At 41.5% G+C, this 23,628-nt stretch overlaps 1 protein-coding gene across 2 annotated transcripts in view; it reads right to left on the reverse strand.

Moving 5' to 3' along the window:
* The window catches only part of LOC137334820 (actin nucleation-promoting factor WASL-like), a 78,913-nt gene that overhangs the window by 49,296 nt on the left and 5,989 nt on the right, over window positions 1-23,628 (reverse strand). The gene's annotated exons all lie outside the window — the stretch shown is intronic.

Genomic DNA, 23,628 nt, shown 5'->3' on the forward strand with positions numbered 1-23,628 from the left:
AAACCGTCTCGAATACATTTCATGAACTAGTCTTCCAAACTACCTTTGCCAATTTGATATGCCTACTTTATATGCAGATTAAAGTCCCCCATGATGACTGCATTTCCCATGTTACATTCTCCCACTATTTCATGATTAATACTCTGTCCAATGGTATTGCTACTACTCGGGGACCTATAAACTACTACCACCAGCGTTTTCCGCCCCTTGTTATTTCTAATTTCCACCCATATTGATTCTACTTCCTGATCTACCGAGCCAAGATCCTGTCTCGCCACTGTCTTTATGTCATCCTTTGTTTTTAGAGCTACACCCACCTCCCTTTTCATTCTGCTAGTCTTTTCTAAATGTCATGTACCTTGGAATATTTAGTTCCCAACCGTGGTTATTTTGCTACCATGTCTCTGTAATGGCTATTAGGTCAAAACCGTTTATCTCTATTTGTGCAATTAATTCATCTATCTTGTCCCGAAAGCTCCGTGCATGCAAAGAGCCTGTAATTTTGATTTTTAAACTATTTTTTCCTGCTTTCATCATATTTGTTGTTGCACTATTATTGGTAAACTCTCTGTCCCTTCCTGCCACACTCTGCTTATTTTTACCCAAGTCACTACACTGTTCTATTGTTTTAACTTTTCTCATCAGATTTCTAAATTTCCCCTCACCTGATCCCTTCCCCCCCTTTTTAGTTTAAAGCCCTATCTACAGCCCTAGTTATTTGATTCGCCAGGACGCTGGTCCCAGCCTGGTTTAAGTGGAACCCGCCCAACGAAACAGCTCCCTCTTTCCCCAGTACTGGTGCCAGTGCCCCATGAATCGAAAACCCTTCCTCCCCCACCATTCTTTGAGTCACGCATTTATGCTGGCCTTTATATCTGGAGGACCAGAACATAAGGAGGTAGAAGTTATGCTGCAGCTATACACAACCTTAGTTAGACCTGGAGTACTGTGTTCAGTACTGGACACTGCACCTTTGGAAGGATATAATGGCTCTGGAGGGAGTGCAGCACAGATTTACTAGAGTGATACCTGGACTCCAAGGGTTAAATTACAAGGAGAGAGATTACACAAACTAGGGTTGTATCCCCTGGAATTTAGAAGATTAAGGATGATTTGATCGAAGTTTTCAAGATATTAAGGTGAACTCATTGGGTAGAGAGAAACTATTTCAGCTGGTTTGGGAGTCTAGGACTAGGGGACAAAGCCTTAAAAGTGACAGATGTCAGGTTGATAACACAAGTTCAGAGGGGAAGTGAAAAAGGAAATAAGGAGGGGCAAAGAGAGAATATGAGAATAGACTGGCGACCAACATAAAAGGGAATCCAGAAGTCTTCTACAGGCATATAAATAGTAAAAGAGTAGTAAGAGGAGGGGTGGGGCCGATTAGGGACCATAAAGGAGATCTACTCATGGAAACAGAGGGCATGGCCGAGGTACTAATGAGTACTTTGCATCTGTCTTTACCGAGGAAGAAGATGCTGCCAGAGTCTTAGTAAAGGAAGAATAAGTTGAGATACTGGATGGGCTAAAAATTGATAAAGAGGTACTAGAAAGGCTAGCTGTACTTTAAGTAGATAAGTCACCTGGTCCGGATGGGATGCATCGTAGGTTGCTAAGGGAAGTAAGGGTGGAAATTGTGGAGGTACTGGCCATAATCTTCCAAACGTCCATAGATACGGGGGTGGTGCCAGAGGACTGGAGAACTGCAAATGTTACACCCTTGTTCAAAAAAGGGTCTAAGGATAAACCCAGCAATTATAAGCCAGTTAGTTTGACCTCAGCGGTGGGGAAACTTTTAGAAACTATAATCTGGGACAAAGTTAACAGTCACTTGGACAGGTGTGGATTGATTAGGAAAAGCCAGCATGGATTTGTTAAAGGCAAATCGTGTTTAACTAACCTGATAAGAGTTTTTTGATGAGGTAAGAGAGGGTAGATGAGGGCAATGCAGTTGGTGTGGTGTATATGGACTTTCAAAAGGCGTTTGATAATGTACCGCATGATAGGCTTGTCATCAAGATTGCAGGCCATGAAATAAAGGGGGCAGCAGCAACATGGATACAGAATTGGTAAGTGACAGGAAACAGAGAAGAGGTGAATGGTTCTTTTTTTGGACTGGATGGAGGTGTACAGTAGTATTCCCCAGGGGTCGATGCTGGGGCCACTGCTTTTCTTGATATATATTAATGACTTGGACTTGGGTGTACAAGGCACAATTTCAAAAGTTGCAGATGACACAAAACTTGGAAGGGTAGTGAACAGTGAGGAGGATAGTGACAGACTTCAAGAGGATATAGACAGGCTGGTGGCATGGGCGGACACGTGGCAGATAAAATTTAACGCAGAAAAATGCGAAGTGATATATTTCGGTAGGAAGAACGAGCAGAGGCAATATAAACTAGAGGGCACAATTCTAAAAGGGGTTCGGGAACAGAGAGATCTGGGGGTAAATGTGCACAAATCATTGAAGGTGGCAGGACAGGTTGAGAAAGCAGTTAAAAAAGCATACGGGGTCCTGCGCTTTATAAATATAGAGGCATAGAGTACAAAAGAAAGAAGTCATGATGAACCTTTATAAAACACTGGTTTGGCCACAACTGGAGTATAGTGTCCAGTTCTGGGCCCTGAACTATAGGAAGGATGTGAAGGCCTTAGAGGGTGCAGAAGAGATTTACTAGAATGATTCCACAGATGAGGGACTTTAGATACATGGATAGATTGGAGAAGCTGGGGTTGTTCTCCTTGGAACGGAGACGGTTGAGAGGAGATTCGATAGGGGTATTCAAAATCATGAAGGGTCTAGACATAGTAGACAGAGAAAAACTGTTCCCATTGGCGGAAGGGTCAAGATCCAGAGGAATAGATTTAAGGTGATCGGCAAAAGAACCAAAGGGGACTTGAGGAAAAACGTTTATACACAGCGAGTGGTTAGGATCTGGAATGCACTGTCCGAGGGGGTGGTGGAGGCAGATTCAATCATGGCCTTCACAAAGGGAACTAGATAAGTACTTGGAAAGTAAAAAAAAATTTGCAGGGCTACAGGGATAGGGTGGGGGAGAGCGACTAGCTGGATTGCTCTTGCATAGATCTGGCATGGACTCGATGGGCCGAATGGCCTCCTTCCGTGCTGTAACGTTTCTACGATTCTAAGTATGCCAGGACTTTCAGAAGTGAAGTTAGGAAACACTTCTACACGCAAAGGGTGGTAGAAGTTTGGAACTCTCTTCCACAAATGGCAGTTGATGCTAGCTCAATTGTTAATTTTAAATCTGAGATTGATAGATTTTTGTTAACCAGGTATTATGGGATATGGGGTTGTGGCGGGTATACGGGGTTAAGTCGCAGATCAGCCATGATCTCAATAGCGAAACAGGCTCGAGGGACTAAATGGCCGACTCCTGTTCCTAAGTTCCTTCCCAGAAAATAGTACATGATAGGGAAGCAATGGTATATTTGATCCCTAAAGTATTACAAGCTGGACTTTTTCCAGAACGTAGTAACACACAATTAAGAACCTTTTGCAGAGGACAGTGTTGGTCTCAACTGCTGACATTTACCGTTGACAATTTTTTCCCCTTAAAATATTAATTTTGCATCAGTCTGCTGACATCCAAGTCTGCCATATAAAGTGTTCCCATATTTTTGAACAGTTCAGTAAAATCTGGGCCTGAAGCTAACATTTTTACAGGTACTTACAGAAACAATGTATATTAAGTGACTTCACCTCATCAAGACAAATGACCTTCTGTTTCATCTTTAGTAAGTTGGACATTTGTGCCTACCAAAAACAGTTGACATTTCTCAGGGGGAAAAGAAAAAACCCTGACCACTTCCTGCAAACAAGATTGCTGATCAGCGAAGAAATGGGAGATGCGCATTACTGAAGCCTGACTTGCGTGCACTGGTCCATTGCCCAGATTCAACCAGAAATGCTAAGAATGAATAAATGTCAGTAAGTCTTCCACACTGTTGCTTCTGCCTGAGTCACCACAGGAAAACCATTACATATACTAAAACTTTCACAAAGTGCTATAGTAAGACTTTGTAAAAAAATATTAGGTAATCTAAGTATACAGTAAAAACATATCCAACCCCAGTCTTGTTGAAACCTACTTGATACAAATCTACCCATGGGAAGTTGATGTAATTAAGCTCACAGGAGTAGCACTCAATAGTTTTTAAGTGAGTAAAAGTCATCCTGGAATGTTGCCTGATCTTAGTAATTTGATCTGAAACAGTCTCAATATCAGATTTTAAGTAGTAATATAAACTACTAAAACTTTTCAATGATTTTATATGAAGAGAGCATATAATTCAATAGTTAAAAAAAAATCTGAAGACAGCTGAAAATGATGGTGAAATTTAAAAAAATCCTGGAGGGTCTAATTTATATACTTCAACTTTTACTGAAACTGCAAAACCACGGCCAAGAAGCGTTTGAGATTTTTTTTAAACCCTTATCTAGAGAGTGAGAAAAAACGTTCAGATCCAGTTTTTAAAGAAAGAACTTGCCCTCCGAACATCCTATAGCACTTCACAGATGATGAATAACTTTTAAATTGTTGTCACTTGTTAAGTAGGCAAATGTGATAGCCAATTTTCACAGGAAGGTCCCACAAACAAATAACCAAATTGTTTTGGTTGTGTTAGTTGCAGGAGGAAGAGTGGCCAGGATGCAAAGAATTCCCAGGTCATCTTCAAAAAGTGCTACAGCATCTTGTATGCCCACTTGAAGAGGCAGAGGGCCTCAAGTTAACTTTGCATTGGAAAGACAGCATCTCTGAAAATGCAGCTCCCTCTCCATACTGCAATGAAGTGTCAGCGAAGATTTTGAACTCAAGTCCTGGAGTGGGGCTTGAATCTACAAATTTTGACTCTGAGAACAGAGTGCTACGAATTGCATCAAGCTGACACTTTTTTATACATTCGATTATGTCAACAAATAGAATGACCAGCATTTTAAGAATTAATAACTTATGAACTATGGGCTCTACCAGATGATATGTTGGCAGGAAAATTTCTCGGAGCTGCTTCAGCTCCGTTACTTTGCCAGAAGTGCTGTGGAAACCCTTTTTGCGCACGCAAGTGGGGTTTCCGGCGCGCTTCCAGAAAAGTAACTCCAGCGGAGAAGCAGAGCACGTCTTCTATGAACCAAAACCCACTCCCCACTTTATATAAAGCTCGAGTGGGATAATGCACCCATGTCAAAATTGTACTTTACGTTTGCATGGAATTTTTTTAACTTGTATAGTTTTAATAGTTATTACAGGGTAAATGGTGTTTTTTGGTGAGCTGGGTCTACATTGCAAAGAAAATGCACATTACAACAGACGGTGGTCAATTAATTTGCTTCACGGCATGGTCTCTGTGAAGGAAAGATGTTCTCATATGTTAATGAGGTTAGATGCAGAGACATTAAGTTCCCAGTTATGACAGATCAAACGAAATGGCAGACAGCTTTTCCACAGTCAATGGTTAGTGATCTATTTAACACTGAAATGCGATACAGCTTTTTGTTTCAGTATAACTTTAAAGGTGGTCACACAGATCAAAGAATCAGGCCCCAGCCTGTTAGTGAACTTGACTGTCAGCTGTGGCCGAGATCTTTAAGGGAACAAGCAAAAAAACACCTTTGACCACAAGGCGATCAGTAAGTGGTCCGCACATAACGTCATCGAGACCCTGTGGGAAAAGGAGATGATGGATTCTGTCGGTTAGTACCCCGAGCAGACTGTCAATGTCATTTGGCAGAACGCCTCATCGCCAGAGCTTTCAAACAAGCACCAAGACATAGCTTGGCTGGTGGTGAGAAAGGCCCTTCCAGTCAGATCCTTCATGCACTCCCGGACTCTGCACCACCGTGCGCTGTCCCCGAGGAGGCTGCGGTGGAGAAGAGACTGTCACCCATCTCCTTCTGGAATGTGCCTTTGCAAGGAAGGTCTGGAAAGAGATGCAGTGGTATCTGTCCAGGTTCGTCCCGAGCAGTTCCGTAATACAGGACTCTGTGCTCTATGGGCTGTTCCCGGGGACGCACACTGAGACAGACATCAACTGCTGCTGGAAGACCATCAACTCGGTGAAAGACGCCTTTTGGTCTGCCCGAAACTTGCTGGTCTTCCAGTGCACGGAGCTGTACTCGACAGAATATTGCAGACTGGCACATTCCAAGGTCTCAGGGATGCACTGAGGATGGGTGCGGCTGCCGCAAAAGCTCTGTGGGGAAAGGCAACCATTTAGAGCCTTCCCGCCATTGTATACCGAGGGGCTGCAATCAGGGAAACCCCCCCCCCACCCCGGGCAGAATGTAAAATTCAAATTGATGTAATTTTAAAGGATGTGAAAGTGGTGTCAGCACTCTCCATATTTGTGGCTTGGCCTAAAGTAGGGGTGTGACCAGATGGAGAGAGGGTGTGCAATGAAAGGAGAATGGCAAAACCCTTGGTCCCTGACTGCACAAGGAGATCTGGCAGAACAATAGTCTCTGAAATAATCATATCAGCTTCCACAAGCCATTAGTTCTAATGGAAATTTAGCCACTCAGTTTTTGATTAATTGTAGCTTTTGGAAACTGATTCTATGTTTCTATCCCTCCAGATGAATCTGTAATTTAATACTGAAAAACATCTATTTAGTATCACACTGTTTATGTAATCTGAAGGTCATCAGAATTGACTGACAAAAATGAAAGCAGTTCTGTCTTGTTTCAGCTTTGTAAAGAAGTCCTTTAATTGAGTCACTAATCATAAGGAGTTTAAAAATAACTAACCAGTCAGAATCTTGTCCCAAGTTTAACTTAATACAAATGTAATCAATAATCTGCAAAGTTTGAGAGAGGAGTCAAGCTGGTTTTGAACAAGACAACTAATATGTTCAGTTGTGTATGACCGGCAGTTATTTACGAGTATGGGTGACAAGTTATTCAAATCTAGGTAATTTTGGGGGGATATTCAAGAAGCTGTAGCTATTTGAACCCGAGTATATTAGTTTGGGACTTCCAAGTTATGTCAGACCAGTACAGCTCCCACAGTAATAGTACAAGTTACTGTAACATCTTAAGGCTTTTTTGGCCTGGAAGGAATTTTTGGTTTAATTTATACTGAATTATGTTATTGATACAATGTCACATTCAGTTTACAAGGGGTCCACTCCCAGAGATACAAAACCATTTAGAATGATTAAGTGGGTCTCAGAGAAAATAGCCAAACAGCATATTTATGCCTATTACTATGGCTTTGAGACAACAAGGTAAGCCACAGGGGCAAGTGGTCATGTCCTCAAGGAAATGTCTTCGGACTCCTTGATTTTCAAATCAACGTGGGGATACCCATCATGCGTTAGTGAAATTAAAAAAAGGATTGTTTGTCAACGAAAGTCTGAGGCAGTCAGTCTCAAGAGGAATTCCAGGCTGAGGTATGAACGTGAGCAGCCTGTGGCAGGAAATCTAGGGGCCAGCTAGTTTAGGGAGTTTGTAAGTTGGTTCTGTCTAAGTGCCAAAGTTGCATTTTATTGTTTTTACATGGTAAGAGAAGCCACAGAAAATGGGTGTCACCAACAGTGGTCTGCCTAAGGCAGGTGCTGGCTCAATTCTCCCTTCTCTAAACTACTGTCTTTTGCTTCTCTCTTCAATTCTCCATACAATCTCCCATTCTTTAGGTGATCCAGAAGCATCCTTCTTATCCTCCCTCTTGGTCTTCTTCCTTCCATCAGTCTTTCTAACATCTCTTTCAACATCCCTTCCCCTCTCAGCACCTGCCCAATCCAATTCATTTGCCTTTTCTTGATAATCAAATGATGTTCTTCTACTATCATTGCCAACACCTCATCATTTTCTTATTTATCCACTTTACTTTTTCTATGCATCTCCAAACCCACATCCCAATGCTGTCTAGAAGCCTGACCATCTCTTCACTCAGCGTCCACGTTTCAGCACCACAGCAAACTCTTCAGTTCTCTATTCAATTGTCCAGTCAATATCCTCTTCCTTCTATTAAATGCAACTTTTCCCATTGTAATCTTAGCTCTCACCTCCTTTGCACATCTGCCATCTTCGGTCATTATACTTCCCAGATATTTAAATTGGCTCACCTGATCCAACTGTTCCGCACTTATTAAATTTTTCAATCTTTCACCTGCACAACTTTGGTCTTACCTACATTGATCTTCATTCCATAACCCACTCATTGTACTTACAACCAAAGCTTTGTCATCAGCAAATCTGACAGCTTTCACTAGCTAACCGACAGCTTTCACTAGCTAACCTTCAGCTTTCACTAGCTAACCTTCAGCTTTCACTAGCTAACCTTCAGCTTTCACTAGCTAACCTTCAGCTTTCACTAGCTAACCTTCAGCTTTCACTTCTTCCTCTACCTGATTAAGCATTTCTAACATTGCTTCTGCATACATGTTGAAACAACAAAGGTACCAAGCAGCACCCGTTACATTCCTTTTCCTATCATTCCTGATTCAGACTCTCCATCTGCTACCCCAACACTTGTAGTTTGTCCCATATACAAAGCCTTAATCAGGCGTCTCTCTCTTCAATTCATACAGATATTCTTTGGTACCTCCGTTAGTTTGATCCAGTTCAATTTATTGAAGACCTTTTCAAAAATCTATAAAGCAAATGTATAACTCTTGATTATGTTCTACACTCCTCTCACACAGAACTCTCATTTTCCATGGGTGCATCTCACTGGAAAACTGTATTCTGTTCATTCATGTGCTCCAAGTAAGTTTGTTAGTTTACAAATAGGCCACATCTCACTGCAGCACTTTTCCATCTACCTTCCAAAAAGACAGGACAACACACGTGGCGGACGTTCAAATTCATAGTATCCTGCACACAAGGGGTCTATTGTTACGATTTACGTAAAGAGCATATTGCCCATCCCCTGACACTGTTTGTTCTGTTTTCACTGTGCTCTTTTCAATGGCTGGAACTCTGCTCAAATTTTATTTCCTGGATTCCTCTGCCACCATAACACCACTACTCTGCTGGACTACATTGCAAGACTTTGTTGCTGTGACTCTGCTCCGTCAGTCACGCTTCAAGTTTTACGGTAACCTGTTCCAGACTACAGTACCCATCCCTACCTCCTGCTGAGATCGGAACTGGCTTCTCAACTTCTGTTGTGTTGGGTCTGGGACAGAAATCCACTTTCTCCTGGTCAAAGTCCATTTCTCCTCTGGCTTCTGGACTTCACTGTGACCTCTACCTTGCCACTACTTTCTACGGAGACTGTATTCTCTGGTCTGCCTCTATGCTAGCACTTGGTCTGCTTCTGCATCCTCAGTTTTTTGCTCTTCTGCTGGGAATTTTTCACTCATATGCTGAGCTAGCTCTGATTTGTTCCTGTGGGCTCCCATTCTTCACAAAGGAAGACAGTTGTGGTTGTCAGAGCCAATCATTACAGCCCCAGGACATCACTGGAGAAGTTCCTCAGGGAAGCGTCATCAGCCCAACCATCTTCACCTACTTCATCAATGACCTTCCCTCCATCACAAGGTCAGAAGTGATGCTGTTTGCTGACGATTCCACACAGTTCAGCTCCATTCCCAACTCCTCCAATAATGAAGAAGCATATACCAGCCTGTAGCAGGATCTGGATAACATTCAGCATTGGGCTGACAAGTGTCAGGTAACAGTCACACCACACAAGTGCCTTGTAATCATCATTTCAAACAAGAGGAAGTCCAGTATTTCCCCTGTGGCACCACAATTGTCACTTTTGTGATCACTGTATTCCAGTTGTGGAGACAAGGTAAAAAGGATTCAGAACAGAATGAAGACTGTGCAACTGACATTGAAACTTACCAGACGAAAAGAAAAGTACCAAAGGCTGAGGTTTATCCGATTTTCAATATTCTATTTTTACAATATATGCTCATTCCAAATTTTAAGCATTAATATAAAATTGCTCAAGCAAAACCTACAGTAAAGCTGATATGACAAGTAATATTCTGGGCATAATGGAGTGAAGTATGCCAATACTGCATTGATTGGTATTCTATAAATCACAATTAAGATTTTTGCCATCACTTTTCAATATTGCTTCCCTACACAATAGCCAGTTATTTGAAAGAATAGGAACATACGAAGTCAGGAGACTCCTCCAAAATCCAATTTTCACTCGTTCAGACAACCCATACAATTTGTGCTTTGATCATGGATGATATTCTGATGATAAAGCTGTCTGACTATCACATCTGGAATTTTGTAATCATAAGGTTCTTCCTAAATATTTTTGAATATAGATGCTATGTTTAAATAAATGGGTGCTGCCCAATTATAGTCATTAAAAATTCTGTTTTAAGTGCAGTGAGTGGTACATCTATCACCATCTTAAAATTTTAACTAACACACAAGAGAAGTGTCTATAGCAATAGTGGCCTAGAGATCAATGCTCAACTTCCTTTCATAACCACAGAGTACAACATTTCTAAATGTGCTAGGTCACAATTATGCCATACTCCTATAAAATGCACAGAAGAGCACATCAAATGGTTTGTACATATATATGTGGTCAGGAAAGCAGGAACTGAAACAACACATACTAAGTCAATTGCTAGCCACATGAAAGATGCCTCTTCTAATCATACATGGTGTGAAATCTTGAAAAACCGTTTATAAACTTTGCATGCATTAATTGTTGTTATGCATAATCAAATTGTTATTATGCACTAATGTATCTTGGACTATAAAAGAAATCACAAAATGGGTAAATAGCTAATAGTCTACTTGTCTTAATTTGAAGTTGCTTAATTCAAATTATATGTTAATTCAAATTGAAATTATTCAAAAGATAGCTCCGGCAAATTATTCGAACTACTGGATAATTCCAAATTTTTTTCCCCCCAGAACAAAAAACTTTGAATTAACAGGAATAAACTGTATTTTAAAAACTTCCCGAAAGTACCTACTAATGGTCAAATAGCACCTAATCACTGCAGAAGCTCCCACGAAGAATATCTCCTTGCATAGGGCTGTGAAAAGTCATGGAAATGTACTCTGGGGAAGAAGTCAGTGCTTTCAGAAATCTACAGGAGACAGCTAGAAGGAAAAAGGCCAAGTTATTCTCTTTCCACCCCCTCACTCACATAATAAATCAATTAACACATTCAAACATGATCTTGGAATGCAGGAAAACAATAATTGACAGCAGTGTGTAATAAGTCGCACCTAAAAACATTCCTTTTTAAATCATAATCATCTCACCTGGAGTACTGTGTGCAGTTTTGGTCTCCTATCTAAGGAAGGATATACTTAACTTAGAGGCTGTGCAACAAAGGTTCACTAGATTGATTCCTGGGATGACAGGGTTGTCATATGAGGAGAGATTGAGTAAAATGGGCATATATTCTCTGGAGTTTAGAAGAATATGAGGTGATCTCATTGAAACATAAGATTCTGAGGGGGTTTGACAGGGTAAATACTGAGAGGTTGTTTCCCCCGGCTGTAGAGTCTAGAACTAGGGGGCATAGTCTCAGGATATCGGCCATTTAAGACTAAGATGAGGAGGAGTTTCTTCACTCAGAGGGTTGTGAATCTTTGGAATTCTCTATCCCAGAGGGCTGTGGTTGCTGAGTCGTTGAGCATATTCAAGGCTGAGTTAGATAAACTTTTGGGCTCTAGGGGAATCAAGCTATATGGGGATCGGGAAGGAAAGTGGAGTTGAGGTCGAAGATCAGCCAAGATCTGATTGAATGGCAGAGCAGGCTCGAGGGGCCATAGGGCCTACTCTTGCTCTTATTTCTTATGTTCATAACTTCTTGAAAGAAAAAAGGTGAGCGTTTCATCGTTAAGACCTGTACTACTTTTACACATTGGTCATCATCTGTAATCACAGCATATGGCAGAGGTTCCCAAACTGGGGGGGGGGGGGGGGGGGGGGCACAACAAGGATATCAGGGGAGGGCCGTGAGGAGAACAGGCTGGCCGAGAAGGAAAGCCTCTGATGCAACCTCACCAGAGCCAGAGGATGTCCATCAAAAGTCTGAATTTCTTTACATTTTAAAGAAACTCAGCCAGTTTAAATTTAAATTCAAAGCAAAAGTGTATACAGGTGCTGCCTCGCATAGAGCGCACTCAGCATAGAGCAGGATGTTTGAATTCCTGCTGATTTCTAAAAGTTGGACCAATCAGAGCTGCTTCTGGTGCAGTGTTACTATGCCCCAGAAGCAGCTCTGATTGGTCCAACTTCCACTTCTAGAAATCAGTAGGAATTCAAATATCATGTGCTGCAGTGACTTGACATGGTCGGTCAAGTTTACTCGCACTCCCAGATCTCTCAGCCTCTCCCCTAATTTGTCCAATTTGTTCATTAAATTCTCCAGTCTTTTTCTTCCAATGTGCAAGACCATACACATCAATTTTTTTAATCAACCATAGTTCTGCCCACTTCAAAACAATGTCTGGATCATTCTGTAACTCCTTGACCACTTCATAAGACTCAACTGCTTCCACTAGTTCAGCAACATCTACAAATCTCACCAACTTGCATTCTTTCCAAAGCTATTCATTTATGTAGATCAGAAGCAGTAGAGCAGTACCAATCCCTGAGGCACTCCACTCAAGGCATCTCCTCAGCCAGACATCAAGGGGGTAATTTTAACCTAACACACCAGGCGGCATAAAAACCGGATCAGGTTGATTGCTAGTTTTACACTCGGCCCAATATTACTCCATTGACTTCAATGTACAGTAACATTGGGCAGGGTGTAAAGCCAGTGTTGCATCCAATCCCGTCAGTTTGCCGACAGGCGGAATACATAGAATTACAGAGAATGTGCAGCACAGAAACAGGCCATTCAGCACAATAGGTCCATGCTTGCACACGAGCCCCCGCCCTCCTTGCTTCATCTAACCCTATTAGCATCCCCTTCTATTCTTTTCTCTCTCATGTTTATCTAGCTTCCCCTTAAATGCATCTATGCTAGTCGCTTCAACTACTCCTTGTGTAGTTGAAGCGACATTCCAACCACTCTCTGGGTAAAGAGCTTCTCTTGAATTCCCTATTGGATTTATTAGTGACTATCTTATATTTATGGCCCCAGTTCTGGTCTCCCCCACAAGTGGAAATAGCTTCTCTACGTCTACCCTATCAAGCCCTTTCATAATCTTAAAGACCTCTATAAGGTCACCTCGGTCTTCTCTTTTCTAGAGAAAAAGAGTCCCAGCCTTTTCAATCTTTCCTGATACCAAAACTGAGAGGTTTTGCCTATCATCCTAATAAATCTTTTTTGCACCTTCTCCAGTGCATCCATATCATTTTTAAAATATGGAGATCAGAACTGTACACAGTATGGTCTAACCATGCTTCTATACAAGTTTAACATAACTTCTCTGCTTTTCAATTCTATCCCTCTAGAAATGAACTCCAGTGCTTTGTTTGCTTTTCTATAAATGGCCTTATTAACTTGCGTCGCTACTTTTAGCGATTTGTGTATCTGTACTTCCAGATCCCTCTGCTCCTCTACCCCATTTAGACTCTTATTTTCCAAGGAGTATGTGGCTTTCTTGTTCTTCCTACCAAAAGTATAATATCTCACATCTATATTGACATTCATTTGCCAATTATATGCACATTCTGCAAGTTTATTAATGTATTTCTGTATTTTATTGCAGTCCTCCTCAGTATTAACTATACCCCCCAATTTGGTGTCATCCGCCAATTGTGAAATTGTATTTCTGATTCCCGAATCCAAATCGTTTAAGTAAATGGTGAACCACAAGGATCGGTGCTGGGACCACTGTTGAACACCATTTCCCATCTTTTGCCAGTCTGAGTAACTATCTTTGACCCTTACTCTGTTTTCTGTTTTGTAGCCAGTTCGCTATACATTGTTACTTGTCCCGACTCCACATGCTTTGACCTTAGTCATGAGTCTGCTAGCTTATCGAAGGTCTTTTGAAGATCTAAATGTATTACATTATCTGTGTCTACCCTGTCTCTTACTTCTTTAAAGGACACAATAAGGTTGGTCAAGCATGACGTCCCCTTTTAAAATCTGTGTTGGCTATTCTTTATTATATTATCGGTTTCTAGATGTTTTTCTATTACATCTTTGAATAAGGATTCCATTATCTTTCCTACCACCGACATTAAGTTAATTAGTCTCTAGTTCCCTGGACTTGTCCTATCTTCTTTTTTAAATATAGGAATCACATTAGCTGTCTGCCAGTCCTCTGGCACTATTCCCATTTCTAATGATTTTTTATATATCTATGTAACAGTGCCTCTACTATCTCTTCCCTAACTGCTTTTAATATGTGCGGATAAATTCCATCCGGACCAGGGGTTTGATTAGTTTATCAATTATCTCCCCCTTTTCTATCTTAAATGTCTTCTTATCTTTTTTGATCTCTTCTTCTAACGTCATACCCACCATGTTAGTCTCCCTGGTAAATACTGAGGCAAAGTAATTATTTAATATTTCTGCCACTTTGCTGTCATTACCTGAGTGTATTGTGTGTATCCTTTGGTGGCCCTATCCTGATTTTTCTTGTGTTATTTATGTGTCTGTAGGCTACTTTATTATTTCTTTTTATATTCCTTGATAATTTAATTTCGTAGTTTCTCTTTGCCTTCCTAATTTTTTTTTAAAACGCTTCTTTCCTAACCTTTTTGTAATCCTCTCCTCTGTTGTCCATGTACTTAGTATATGCCTTTTTCTTTAGTTTCGATTTTGCCTGTATTTCTTTATTTACCCATGGTGTATCATTACTGGCTAGTTTGTTCTTGCTTTTTAGGGGAATATATTTCTCTTGGACTCTATTGATCACTGTTTTAAATGTTTCCCACTACTGTTCTATTTCTTTGTCAGTAAATTTTTCCAGTTTATTTTCCCTAGTTCCATTCTCATCCCCTTAAAAATCAGCTTTTTATCTCAATTTATTACTTTGGTCTTTGTCTTATGTCCTTCTCAATCTTTATCTTAAACCTTATTATGTTGTGATCGCTATTGCCTAGATGTTCCTCTAAACTTACTTCTCACCTGCTCTGGTTCATTTCCCATTAATAGATCCAGCAGTGCTTCATCTCTTTTTGGGCTTTTTACATACTGGGTAAGAAAGGAGTCCTGCACACATTATAAAAACTCCATTCCCTGTACCCCTTTACCTACCTCTTCTTGCCAGTTTATTTGGGGGGTAGGTGAAATCTCCCATGATTATTCTTCTATGTCCTTTACTCATTTCACATATTTGCTTACATATTTCTTCCTCTACATCCTTTACAGGCCTTAGTAGGTGGTCTGCAGTATACCCCTATTAGCATGATTGATCCCATATCTTATTTCAATCCATATGGATTCTGTTTCTATCCTTCTGTTAATTATGTCCCCTTTTTCTACAGCCATTAGTATCCCTAATTAGTACAGCTACTCCACCCCCCCCCCCCATCTTTTCTGATTATGTTATAACATGCAATATTTGGTTGCCACTCCTTTTTGTTTTAAATAGAGCCATGTTTCGGTTATTCCTACTACATCTGGTTCCTCACAATGGTTTATTGCCTCCAGTTAGGTTAAAGCTGCCCCCCACTGCTACCTAGGTGCAGCTGTGGCTCAGTTGGTAGCATTCTCGCCTCTGAATCAAAAGGTCATGGGTTCAAGTCTCACTCCAAAGACCCGAGCACAAAATCCAGGTCGACACTCCAGTGCAGTAGAGGGAGTGCTGCACTGTCAGAGAGTGCCGTCTTTTGGGTGAGATGTTAAACCAAGGCCCCGTCTGCCCTCTCAAGTGGATATAAAAGATCCCATGGCACTATTTCAAAGAAGAGCAGGAGAGTCTTTCCTGTGTCCTGGCCAATATTTATCCGTTAACATCACCAAAATAGATTACCTGGTCATTACCTCATTGCTATTTGTGGGACCTTGCTGTGCACAAATTGGCTGCCACGTTTCCTACATTATAACAGTGACTACACTTCAAAAGTACTTCAATGGCTCTAAAGCACTTTGGGACATCATGAAAGGCACTATATAAATGCAAGTCTTTCTTTTCCTCTCTTTCAGCCAATTTTCTCCACCACCAATTTTTACCTAGGATACCCAATGCTTCAAGTTTGTGTAGCAGCCTGTTCCATTTGGAATTTTATCAAGAGCTTTCCAGAAGTCTAACATAGGGCTTCCCACTATTCTCTTGGGATTGTCACTTCCTGAAAAAAAAAGGAGGTTGATCAGGCAGGATTTAGGGAGTTAGGAGTTAAACTAAAGAGTAGGACCTCAAAAGGTAGTAATCTCAGGATTGCTACCAGTGCCACGGGCTAGTCAGAGTAGGAATGACAGGATAGCTAGGATGAATACGTGGCTTGAGAGATGGTGCAAGAGGGAGGGATTCAAATTCCTGGGCCATTGGAACCGGTTCTGGGGGAGGTGGGACCAGTACAAATTGGACGGTCTGCATCTGGGCAGGACTGGAACCAATGTCCTAGGGGGAGTGTTTGCCAGTGCTGTTGGGGAGGGTTTAAACTAATGTGGCAGGGGGAATGGGAACCGATGCAGGAAGTCAGTGGGAAATAAAGTGGTGACAGAAACAAAAGGCAGTAAGGGAGAGTGTACAGAACATGATCGGACAGATGGTCTGAGAAAGCAGGGCAAAGACCAAGGGAAGTCTAGATTAAACTGCATTTATTTCAATGCAAGAAGTCTGATGGGCAAGGCAGATGAACTCAGGGCATAGATGGGTACATGGGACTGGGATGTTATAGCTATTACTAAAACATGGCTAAGGGAGGGGCAGGACTGGCAGCTCAATGTTCCAGGGTACAGATGCTATAGGAAAGATAGAGCAGGAGGTAAGAGAGGAGGGGGAGTTGCGTTCTTGATTAGGGAGAACATCACGGCAGTAGAGAGAGGGGATATATCCGAGGGTTCGCCCACTGAGTCTATATGGGTAGAACTGAAAAATAAGAAGGGAGAGATCACTTTGATAGGATTGTACTACAGACCCCCAAATAGTCAACGGGAAATTGAGGAGCAAATATGTAAGGAGATTACAGACAGCTGCAAGAAAAATAGGGTGATAATAGTAGGGGACTTTAACTTTCCCAACATTGACTGGGACAGCCATAGCATTAGGGGCTTGGATGGAGAGAAATTTGTTGAATGTATTCAGGAGGAATTTCTCATTCAGTATGTGGATGGCCCGACTAGAGAGGGGGCAAAACTTGGCCTCCTCTTGGGAAATAAGGAAGGGCAGGTGACAGAAGTGTTAGTGAGGAATCACTTTGGGACCAGTGATCATAATTCCATTAGTTTTAAGATAGCTATGGAGAAGGATAGGTCTGGCCCAAAAGTTAAAATTCTAAATTGGGGAAAGGCCAATTTTGATGGTATTAGACAGGAACTTTCAGAAGTTGATTGGGAGAGTCTGTTGGCAGGCAAAGGGACGTCTGGTAAGTGGGAGGCTTTCAAAAGTGTGTTAACCAGGGTTCAGGGTAAGCACATTCCTTATAAAGTGAAGGGCAAGGCTGGTAGAAGTAGGGAACCTTGGATGACTCGGGAGATTGAGGCCCTAGTCAAAAAGAAGAAGGAGGCATATGACATGCATAGGCAGCTGGGATCAAGTGGATCCCTTGAAGAGTATAGAGATTGCCGGAGTAGAGTTAAGAGAGAAATCAGGAGGGCAAAAAGGGGACATGAGATTGCTTTGGCAGATAAGGCAAAGGAGAATCCAAAGAGCTTCTACAAATACATAAAGGGCAAAAGAGTAACTAGGGAGAGAGTAGGGCCTCTTAAGGATCAACAAGGTCATCTATGTGCAGAACCACAAGAGATGGGTGAGATCCTGAATGAATATTTCACATCAGTATTTACGGTTGAGAAAGGCATGGATGTTGGGGAACTTGGGGAAATAAATAGTGATGTCTTGAGGAGTGTACATATTACAGAGGGGGAGGTGCTGGAAGTCTTAATGCGCATCAAGGTAGATAAATCTCCGGGACCTGATGAAATGTATCCCAGGACGTTATGGGAGGTTAGGGAGGAAATTGCGGGTCCCCTAGCAGAGATATTTGAATCATCCACCGCTACAGGTGAGGTGCCTGAAGATTGGAGGGTAGCAAATGTTGTGCCTTTGTTTAAGAAGGGCGGCAGGGAAAAGCCTGGGAACTACAGACCGGTGAGCCTGACATCTGTAGTGGGTAAGTTGTTAGAGGGTATTCTGAGGGACAGGATCTACAGGCATTTGGAGAGGCAGGGACTAATTAGGAACAGTCAGCATGGTTTTGTGAGAGGAAAATCATGTCTCACGAATTTGATTGAGTTTTTTGAAGGGGTAACCAAGAAGATAGATGAGGGCTGTGCAGTAGACGTGGTCTACATGGACTTCAGCAAAGCCTTTGACAAGGTACCGCATGGTAGGTTGTTACATAAGGTTAAATCTCATGGGATCCAAGGTGAGGTAGCCAATTGGATACAAAATTGGCTTGACGACAGAAGACAGAGGGTGGTTGTAGAGGGTTGTGTTTCAAACTGGATGCCTGTGTCCAGCGGTGTGCCTCAGGGATCGGTGCTGGGTCCGCTGTTATTTGTTATTTATATTAATGATTTGGATGAGAATTTAGGAGGCATGGTTAGTAAGTTTGCAGATGACACCAAGATTGGTGGCATTGTGGACAGTGAAGAAGGTTATCTAGGATTGCAACGGGATCTTGATAAATTGGGCCAGTGGGCCGATGAATGGCAGATGGAGTTTAATTTAGATAAATGTGAGGTGATGCATTTTGGTAGATCGAATCGGGCCAGGACCTACTCCGTTAATGGTAGGGCGTTGGGGAGAGTTATAGAACAAAGAGATCTAGGAGTACAGGTTCATAGCTCCTTGAAAGTGGAGTCACAGGTGGATAGGGTGGTGAAGAAGGCATTCGGCATGCTTGGTTTCATTGGTCAGAACATTGAATGCAGGAGTTGGGATGTCTTGTTGAAGTTGTACAGGGCATTGGTGAGGCCACACTTGGAGTACTGTGTACAGTTCTGGTCACCCTATTATAGAAAGGATATTATTAAACTAGAAAGAGTGCAGAAAAGATTTACTAGGATGCTGCCGGGACTTGATGGTTTGACTTATAGGGAGAGGTTAGACAGACTGGGACTTTTTTCCCTGGAGAGTAGGAGGTTTAGGGGTGATCTTATAGAAGTCTATAAAATAATGAGGGGCATAGATAAGGTCGATAGTCAAAATCTTTTCCCAAAGGTAGGGGAGTCTATAACGAGGGGGGCACAGATTTAAGGTGAGAGGGGAGAGATACAAAAGGGTCCAGAGGGGCAATTTTTTCACTCAAAGGGTGGTGAGTGTCTGGAACGAGCTGCCAGAGGCAGTAGTAGAGGCAGGTACAATTTTGTCTTTTAAAAAGCATTTGGACAGTTACATGGGTAAGATGGGTATAGAGGGATATGGGCCAAGTGCAGGAAATTGGGACTAGCTTAGTGGTATAAACTGGGCGACATGGACATGTTGGGCCAAAGGGCCTGTTTCCATGTTGTAACTTCTATGATTCTATGATTCTGTTTCTTCTCAAGTTAGCTACCACTTGCTAGGTTATGTTCATATAGGTACTCCCGAATAATATCAAATGATCATTTCCATTCTTGTGTCAATTACTAATGAATGACTAATGATTCTGTAGTTACCTGAGCTTATTTCATCACCCTTCTTAAAAATAGGCTTTTTCCCAATCCAGAATTCAATGGCTGTCAGCATTTTGCATATTTTGTCCCCAATCGCACTTAATACTCTTGGGTACGTAGCACCGAACTCGAGGGATTTTAGTTTTGAGCAGCTCTTGAAACCTGCTTAGAATGTACAAGCAAGTGATATTAAAGTCACTAAGTTTAGTTGTAGAACCTCCTATGGTGAATATCACGCTACTAATACTTCTCCAGCAAATACTTTCAAGAAGTAAATATTGAGTATGTTAGCTATTTTTAGTTCATCCTCAGATTCAACCCTATTTTCATCCTTAAAGAATCTCAATTCTTCTTTGATCATGCTTTGCTGTTCGACTACTATAATATCTTACCGTTGTGTTCAGCTTCTGCAGCTATGTTCACTTCTAGTTCCCTCTTTTCCCCTCTGCCTTTTAAAAAAAAGTTTTTGTTGGAGGTTCCTGTATTCTTCCCAACTGTTTCCCTCACCGTTATCTTTGAAGGGAATCCACCAAAGGCTAATCCTGTCTTCTGGAACTCTTCCAGAATCACTTTGCCTTGCTACCTGCCTTCTGAAGCCATCCAAAAACATACCACTTTTTCTGTGCCTTTAATCTTTCTTCCTACCAACAAGTCCTTTATTTACTACTTAGCATCTATCTCTCCCTCTTGTAAAACAGGTAAATGTCCTTTTCCTCAAGTACTATATAAATGTTAGATATTTTGCAGACATGAATTGCTACAAGAAAGCAGTTTTTTGTCCATATAATTTCCAGGAGGGTTGAAACGTCTGGTGGGAGTATGGGGAAGGGCGGCAAGACAGACATGTAAAATACATGAAAAATATCAGCTCAATTACTTTTAACATGACAGATCTAACAACGGGTCTACTTAAACAAACAGGTACAACATGAACTCAATAAAAATCCAGTTATAAGTGGGCTATGCACTTTATCCCAATGAGTCTAATGTCAAACTGCTCACAGTGAATTCTAGCTAACAAATACATACTTTATCAGGTATACACTAAATGAATGGAAAATGAAATGCCAAATCATTCTTATATGCACATTTTTGTGCATAGCTTGCACCAACTTGAATTTAGAAATGGGCCCAAAACAGAATTATGCATTGCCCAAGCCATAAATGCATGTTGTATAGGGAATTTATAGTCACTTAATTTTCAAACTGAAGTTACTCAGTTAAGGGAGATCTTCTGTAGTGAAAAGTGGCAAAACAAAGTGTGAGCAAACTTTTTTTTTAAAAAGTCAATCGCTACAAAAAAATACAACCTGACCTCTCCCAACATTCCTATTTTGAGATGGCCTAGATATTTATGAAGTGGCAATCATAGATTTAATGGAACATCACAGTCGACTAATTATACTAGCTGTGTAACAATTATTTAATTCTGCGATTCAACTGTTGTGAAAGATTTATAGTTCGGAAATATTGAACTGACTTAAGAAATTGGGTAACCGAAAATTTTAATATATTACTCTAAATTTATTTCAAGCAAATAAAACTGGCATATAAGATTAAACACCACAACAGAGCATTCTGTTTTGCAATACCAAAGTTATATTCAAATGTCTTTTTTTTTTGCTAACTAAGAGCATATTTCACAAAGATGACAGAATGGTTGGCACAACATCACAATATGCTGCACCCCACAAGTCATTGGCAGCTGATTCAGCCATTCTATGGCTGGAGTATTGACATAACATCGGAGAAGGAAGCAGCAGAGTTTGTTAATACAATTTTCAAGGGGTGTGGAGGATGGTAGGCAAAACAGAAGCATTGCAGCAATATTAGCAATGGCCTAGAAAGAAGCAAAACATGAGAGTGGGCAGTGGAATTAGTTGAGTCAGCAATCATGAATATAGCCGATCAAGAGACGGACACAGCAAGCTAAGTGGCTGATTAGGAACAAAAATACTGCAGAAAATCTTCATTGGGAGGAAAGAGAAAAACGGAAAAGTAGAATAGATTAGCAGGTAGATATGAAGACAATAAAAGTTGGATGATTGACATTTGTACCATAGGTGTATTAATACAGTCTCAACTGTGATGTTGCAATATCACGTGATAAACTTTACATCACACTAGACTACAATAATTAGATTTGATCTAAAAGTCAGAGCCCTTATGTAACATATATTAAAACTGTTGCATGGATTATAGGATTCCATTTCAAAATGCATTGAAAATCTCAATGTCAGACCTTTGTCTAGAGAAAAAAAAATTGTAAAACTGCCAGCATATATTTGCAGTAACAGTTATGTCTGTAGATAGCGATGTAAATGGTTGATTTCTATTTTAAATAGGTCATACTAACATTAGGTAAAGTGGCTGCTGATATTGAAAGAGATTTTTGTGAATCGATCTAAAGTTCCACACATTGGCAAGCAGCCAGCTGCTTGTCAGCTAGCTGAACATGTTGCTTTCCCACCCGCACTCAAAGCCTAGCCGCACATCCCGGCACAGCGCAAGGTGTGGCTCACCCCCTTTCATCGAAGCCTGATCCCCCTTCAATCTTCCAAAGTGCAACTTTATTGACAGTTTTCAGAATGTGTACTTTTTAAAAAGCTTCCCTCCCCTTAAGCTGCCATTATCAGATGAATAATTCTCGCTTGCAGGAAATCTTAAATGAAATGAGTAAAACCTCTATCAATCACAGACTCTGCAGTCTGGCTGTACTGGGAGAAAGCCAACCTTCCTCCCTTGCACACAAAAACAAATGGAAATCAGATCCTGGGAGAAATGAAGGATTTTCCCCTTATCAACTGTCTTCCTGCTCAAAGGTGGCACAAATGTATCTGCTTGGGGTGGGAGGGTGGAAATCAAACAAGTAACTCAGCAAAATTCCCTCCCCTCCCATATAGAGCAACTGTGGGCCCTGGATGAAGAAAAGGCTTACTGCACCTCCAATTATGCCAACTTAGGTGAACATTCGGGCCACCCCTTCCTGCTGAGGTAGCTTCCTTGCTTTGCCCCCTGGTCCTCCTCACCCCACTTCTTCCCACTTCCCCCTATCCTATGCTCTCCCCCTCCCCATCTCCTGCCATGGTCCAATTATCCCCCCACCCTCCAACTGTGTTTAACCTAATTACTGTACTTGTGCAATGCCGCAGGAGACCTACTGGTTTTTTGAAAAAGATGATGGATTGTACATTACAGACATTATAACACAATTAGATTTGTTTTAAACTGTGTAGTCCCTGATATGAATGGACATCACCACCACCATCAGGCTTTTGTATAGCACTCTAACATAGAAAACATTTCATACTGCATTACAGTGGATTGGGGGAGGGGGGCGGGGAGGAGAGAAGAGAGCAAAGAGATCAAGAGAAAAAAAAAATCAAGGAATAGCGTCAAGCCTAAGAGGGAGCGTTGGGAGCCTTTGCTACCAATAGTGGGTGACCAAAGGGCAGGGCGCACAAAAAGTCAGAGTTGAAGAATCAAAGTGTGCAGGAGGGGAAACAATGTTGGAGGGGTTTATAGAGATAGAGGGCACAAAGATCCTGGAGGGATTTGAAGACAAAGATGAAGATTTTAAATTCAGTGTGTTGGGAGATTGGGAGGATGTGAGTGATTGCGGAGTACGACTTAGTGCAAGACAGGATTACAGCAGCTGGGTTTTGGAAAGTTGGACTTTATGGGGAGTTAGCGGATAGGGAGGGAGCAAGGAAAGCAAAGGAGTAATTGAACAGATCAGGCAGCACATGGAGAGAACAGACCAGTTAACATTTTGGGATGCAGACCCTTAAGAGAGGTGGAGAGGTTTTTGTTTTGGGGGAGGGGGGGGGGGGGGGGGGGGGGAGGGAGGGGGGGGTGGAATTCCAGACTGGAGTATCCTCAGTCCAATCATTTTCAGCCACTTCAATGACCTCCCCTTGTTATAACGTCAGGAGCGGCGCTGTTCGATAAATCCAGTATTCAGCTCCATTCACAACCCCTCCAATAATGAAGAACCCC

Source organism: Heptranchias perlo, chromosome 18 (genome assembly GCF_035084215.1).
Source record: "Heptranchias perlo isolate sHepPer1 chromosome 18, sHepPer1.hap1, whole genome shotgun sequence".
Lineage (NCBI taxonomy): Eukaryota > Metazoa > Chordata > Chondrichthyes > Hexanchiformes > Hexanchidae > Heptranchias > Heptranchias perlo.